The 6005-nt window shown below is 45.5% G+C and overlaps 1 protein-coding gene across 2 annotated transcripts in view; it reads left to right on the forward strand.

Annotated features, from left to right (window-relative positions):
- The first annotated feature begins 495 nt into the window (after positions 1 to 495).
- srrm3 (serine/arginine repetitive matrix 3) overlaps positions 496 to 6005 on the forward strand; it is a 75594-nt gene continuing 70084 nt past the window's right edge. For both annotated transcript variants that reach the window (XM_035527633.1, XM_035527634.1), the window contains exon 1: positions 496 to 637. The gene's annotated coding sequence lies outside the window, so the exon portion shown is untranslated. The remainder of the gene's footprint in view (positions 638 to 6005) is intronic.

The raw sequence follows: 6005 nt of genomic DNA on the forward strand, positions 1-6005 counted from the left end.
ACAGAGGTAGTCGGACGTAAATGGCTGCCATATTATGCCAAGTGGGAGTGAAAAGATACGCTGCATTCTACTGTTTCTCGTTTGTTAATGTTATCGGTTAAAATGAGAAGAAAAACGACAGATTCCAACAAACATATTTTTTTAGAGGGGGGGGGGGGGGGTATATGGAACGGAAAAAATAGCGAAGCATCGATTTGTCACATTCTAACGTACATATTAGAGATTAGACTTGTGCCCTTGTAGTCTATTATGTAAAGACTTTGTCGTTCTGTAATGCATACAATGTAGCGAAACCATGCCATGCTCCCCCAAATTAAATGTTACTTTAAACTACTGCGTCCATATTCCTCCGACACACACACAAAAAAAACCTACTTCACCTCCGCAACGCAAGAGGGCAGCATGTAAACCCGCCTGCACGAAGCGACGTGTTACGGGCTGTGGGGTGTGAGTGCCGCTGTCCAGCACTTCAGCCTTCAGCACCGCGGCTAGAGCACGGCAGAGGAGCCCCGGCGACGGAGCGCAGCGCGACTCCGCTAAACTACACGAAAGAACGACACAGGCCGACGGAGGTGTCATTTTAAGAAAAAAACCCCCCCAAAAAACCCCACGATTTGCGGGCCTCGACGACGAACAGGTAAGGTGAATCCAGACATCTTTTTGAGAAGTCGGTCGAAACGAGCACAACGGTACTTGCTCGGTAGCGCATCAGCTAGGTTGGCGTCGTAAATGTTAGCGTTACGGAAGCCACATCGCCGATTTCTGTCCACAAACGGAACAGTCGTACGGAAACGAGCACCATGTAGATCACGTCGGACTCTGGGGATTTAAACACCGGTGGATTCGCAGAGGGGATTTCACATGGCTAATGTATTGGGTTAAAACGACGGTTCCGCCTGCCGCAGATGGTCGCGTTTTGCTCAGCGATGTGTGTGTGATGAGGCAGGTGCTTTTCCGTCATTTGTGCATGCGTAAGCCCTTTTCCCCGATTTCCAATGTCAACCTTGTTCTAATTGTTTAGACTAGTTTCATATTATCTGATGCATTACAAATCAAAATTGCACTTGCGGAAAATGATTTATAAGATGTATTGACTTGTCCTGATGGGAACCTAAAGTTATGGAATGGCTCTTAATGGTTGCCAGCTATAGAAATCTCACCCTGTCATCTTGGAAATAAAATGAAAATGTGCATAAGGTCCCTATAGTGGTTATTTAGTTCGTCCTTTAACTGATGTGCACATGTGTACATGCTCTAGTGTACATGTTCTGTTTTCTACGGGGTCACATGCATCGAATCAGAAACTTATCGTCCTCTCCATCGTGGCTCTGCAATTCTCCCGCGAACTTCTCTCTTGACATAAACAACCAGTCTGCAGTTTGTGTTGTTTGCCAAGAGGTTCACATTTAAACCCCACTAGAATTCGGCGTGTCCCATTGTGTGGCTTCGGAGCAGCGCCCCACTTACCGGCCGCTTTATTAACGGGTGGTCAGCGCCGGCTCTCCCGGACGGCGCCGAGTTATAAGTTGTAGAATTTCGGGGGCCCCAATCACAACATAAAAAAAAAACGAAAACAAAACAAAAAAGAAACGATTCCCGTCTGGAATACGTCGATTACATAAAGCACATACGGTAGTCCGAATACGACATAAAAATACAACGATATTGTTCAGGAACGGTGTGTTCCGCTGTGTAAAAGAGACGAGGTTTCATTACGAAAGTAAGCAGTGTAGACTATGTAGACATGGCCTGGTGGGTCCGCCTTCAGTGAGAGGCCATGTGTGTCTTATGTCTCCTTAAACCGCCAGACGCGTCGTTGTGGGATCAAAGCGTCAACTCCTAAATGTTAGCGTGCAGAAAAATGAAGGAAACTTAGCAGGGGACCGGGTATTTTTTTTGGATCCGTCTTATTTGCCTATTGTTAGGCCAGCAGGCTTTATTCGGTATAGTGAGAAAACCTGATGTCCTGTTCTGGGTAATATGCTGTAAGACTGGTGACTGGTGTGCACTCTTTTTCAGTTTTCTAAGTAGGTTAGGTGACGAGCGACCATAAGAGTCTGTGACAGAAATTCAGTTCTCTTTGTAATGTCCCATCAACTGAAAGCTCAGGTCACTAGTGAATCGGGGTCAGGCAAATAAATACAGTGTTGAAAAGAATTTGACTTTGAGATTCAAATCAATTCCCCACTTTGAGTCTCCTCTCTCTCTAACAGACACACACACAACGGCTTTTTGCTTCAGTCAGCGGGAGTTATCATGAAACTGTGTTATATTATGCGCTGTGAAACATCAGTTCGCGTGGACGCATTCGCAGGCCCTTGTTCGGAGAATGACGCGCAGACTCCTCGCCACTCGGCTGGTCGGCGTGCGCGTAGCAGGGCCAAAGCCAGGCTCGTGCGCGCCCAACGTTTGAACTTGGCCGCGCGGCCAGGTCTGTTATTTTGTAATCTCCCGTCTGCTTTTCACAACAGGGGTTGTCACAGAGCTGCTGCTGCCTGTCGTGGCCTGATACTTTGGGCTTGGTTTGTCATCCACCCTCTTCCCCTCTCCCTCTATTTCCCCTCTTCACTCTCTGTGCCTCCATTTCAACCATTCTGTCCCCCTCCCCTCTTCCCCTCCTAGTTCTCTTATCTTTTTTTTCCCTGAAGGACACACATCACCACAGGAGGATGTGCAGCAGGCATGTGTGTGTGTGTTTGCGTGCACTCTGTGAAAGTGCAAATAGACAATAGACAATAAAGAACAAGCAGCATGCAAACCCTGGAGTTCTAGCATATGTCTCTTCTCAAACTGCTCATCTGAATGTGTGTTTAAATGCTAATTGGAAATGGTCACACATGGTGGGTTTCTTTTCTACCACTCGCTTTCATGCTTTCTCTCTCTCTCTCTCTCTCTCTCTCTCTGTTTTGTTGGGGCTGATTATTGGGGAATACAGAAGACATTCATGCCTGTATTTGATACAATTGCAGACAGCTTTGGCCAGGTAGGGTGAGCATTAGCGTTGCAGGTGGAAAAGTGTGGGAGACAGAAAGGAAGGGCGAGAGAGGTGATTCTTCTATCAGTGCTGTAACAGAAAGGAAGGGCGAGAGAGGTGATTCTTCTGTCAGTGCTGTAACAGAAAGGAAGGGCGAGAGAGGTGATCATTCTGTCAGTGCTGTAACAGAAAGGAAGGACTAGAGATGATTTTTCTGTCAGTGCTGTAACAGAAAGGAAGGGCGAGAGAGGTGATCATTTTGTCAGTGCTGTAACAGAAAGGAAGGACGAGAGATGATTTTTCTGTCAGTGCTGTAACAGAAAGGAAGGACGAGAGATGATTTTTCTGTCAGTGCTGTAACAGAAAGAAAGGACGAGAGAGGTGATCATTCTGTCAGTGCTGTAACAGCTGTCAGAGCATATCATGCCTTTGAGGGAAATTTCTGGATCTCAGAGACACATTACCAAATGAGCCTGGCTCTTGAAAATGCTGGTAGCCAAATTATCATGCTTCAGCTCTCTTATCAGTGCGCATCCATATTTATCACGTGCGCGTGTGCGCACACACACACACACACACACACACACACACACACACACACACACACACACACACACACACACACACACACACACACACACACACACACTCATACCCATTCCAGTGGTAATCCCCTCACAGTCTTGGTTCTTATGCAGGGTGGGGGATTTGGATTAGCTGTTTGTCTTTGATGTGTGCAACCTGAAACTGCAGTGCAGTCTTAACAGGGCTTATCTCTGGGTGTGTGTGTGTGTGTGTGTGTGTGTGTTGCCCTGGATTTACTTGTCCTGCATATCCAGAAGAGAGCTGGAAAAGGCCTGGCATTAGTAAATGAATAGTGTATGTAGCACTCTGTGTGGGGGCAGTTTATGTCTCTGTATATCTGTATGTGTGTATGTGTGTGTGTGTGTGTGTGTGTGTGTGTGTGTGTGTGTGTGGAGGACATGGGGAGGGAGACTGCCATACCCTCAGGAGAGACAGAAGGGCTTAAGGTCCTTTGGAGGAGAGAGAGAGAGAGAGAGAGAGAGAGAGAGAGAGAGGTTCTGTTGCTTCCAGTGCTAAATCCCAATGGTGTAATTGCATTCTGAGTCATCTCTGCTAAGCCTGCTCTAGAATTTAGAGGATCAAACACATATACACACATAAACACTCACATACACACACAAACATTCACACACGAACATGCACAAAATAGGCAAACACATATACACACACATACACACTCATATGTACACATAAATACGCAGATATACCCACAGACATATATGTGAACACATACATACAGACACACTCTCATACATCATACATGCAAGCATACACACACACACACACGCACACGCACGCACACACACACACACATACACACACACACACACACACACACACACACACACACACACACACACACACAAACAAGCATATACATACAAAGCCCTGTTATATAAAGTGTGAATTTTCACAGTAAGTCAACATTGTACACTTTCAGAGTGTTAGCTATGTGTTAATTCTCAGAACTTCTTTCCGAGGTGTGTGTGTGTGTGTGTCTGTCTGTCTGAGTCAGACACTTGTCAGAAGTGCTAGGCAGGGGTGGCTGTTATAAACGTACTAGTGGGGCTAAGTCCTCCCCATCTTTCAACTAATAAAGACATCAGAAGAATCAGTCATATCTTTGCTATCTATGGTGTCTTATTTGCTGGTAAGAAGTGCCTTGAAGCAGATTACTTTGGACTTCAGTGGTGCTAAGAGCAATAGCACCCGCTAAAGGAAATAAGAAAAATACGACTTGGCTAAGATGGGCTGATTTGAACTAGCTATAGTGTCACACAGCCAATGTGTGCTTTCACCTGTTACACACAGCCCCCTTGATTAGATATCCATATTTGTCCATATTGTTTAATTCCACATTCCTGTCTGTATTCAGTACTGGCTGAAGCAGACAGGCAATAAAAAACCCACACTGACTAGAAAAAGCTTAAATAACATAAATGGAGGATCATAGTATAGCAGTGAACACCATGGTAACACAAAGCCAATGTTTATGTTTGTTTTTGTTTTTTTGTTTTTTTTTTTGTATCCTAGTCTGTTCACACCTGGACAAACCTCAAACAATTAGCTAGCTAGCTTAACGAAAAGCCGTTGTGTTTATATTTTGCTTTGATTGTCTGTTTGTTTTGTTTTGTTGGAAACATTAATAAACATGGCCAAATTGCCGGCATAGATTTATCAATGGTACGAGGAATAAAAGAAAATAAAATTGTTTGAAAATGCACCAAACTTGATGTGAACATTCCACAACGTTAAAACTCACACCACAGTACTTTGGGTCAACAGGGCTTTAATCTTACATCCCTGCAGCCTTGCGTAAACAAGCAAAATAAAAAATGTTGAACGATGTAGAACACAGTGCAGTGCTTGGTACGGTTTAACTGTAACAGTCGAAAGGTATAAAGAACAGGTCCATCCAAGGGGGCCACTGGCCCCAGCTTGGCCCCCCGGTCTAGAAGGCGCTAACTATATCTTGCCCGATCTTTCTCAACTGGAGGAGCCGTCACAGTGGGACAGACGCTATGTTTTACCCTTTAGGTTTGCTTTTCACTGTTGCCTTGTTAAAAGCCCCTCAGCCTGAACATTAGCATACTCTTCCTCACACACTCTTCCTCACATACTCTTCCTGGTGTTAAATATAATGTTGTGTAGGACGAGTACTTTGAACACGGTTCACTTTAAAAGTCTGGCAGGCTAACCCCTCCACCTCCAGTTGGACCAAGCGGATCACGGGCAGTCAGAGGTTTGTTTGCTGGCCCCAGATGCACCGGGTTAGATCAGGGACGAGCCCAAGGACGGAAAGCTCACTTTGTTGGTGTTCCGGCCGGAATGGACTCTCCCGCGAGGACAGGTCAAGGTCGAGTCTGGAGCGAGTTCCCTTCTGACCGGCCTGGGTCGGCCCGGTTCTCAGAACAGCTAAAAGCAAAAACCAAAACCAAAAAAACCT

The sequence above is a fragment of the Electrophorus electricus genome, chromosome 6 (genome assembly GCF_013358815.1).
Source record: "Electrophorus electricus isolate fEleEle1 chromosome 6, fEleEle1.pri, whole genome shotgun sequence".
Classification (NCBI taxonomy): domain Eukaryota; kingdom Metazoa; phylum Chordata; class Actinopteri; order Gymnotiformes; family Gymnotidae; genus Electrophorus; species Electrophorus electricus.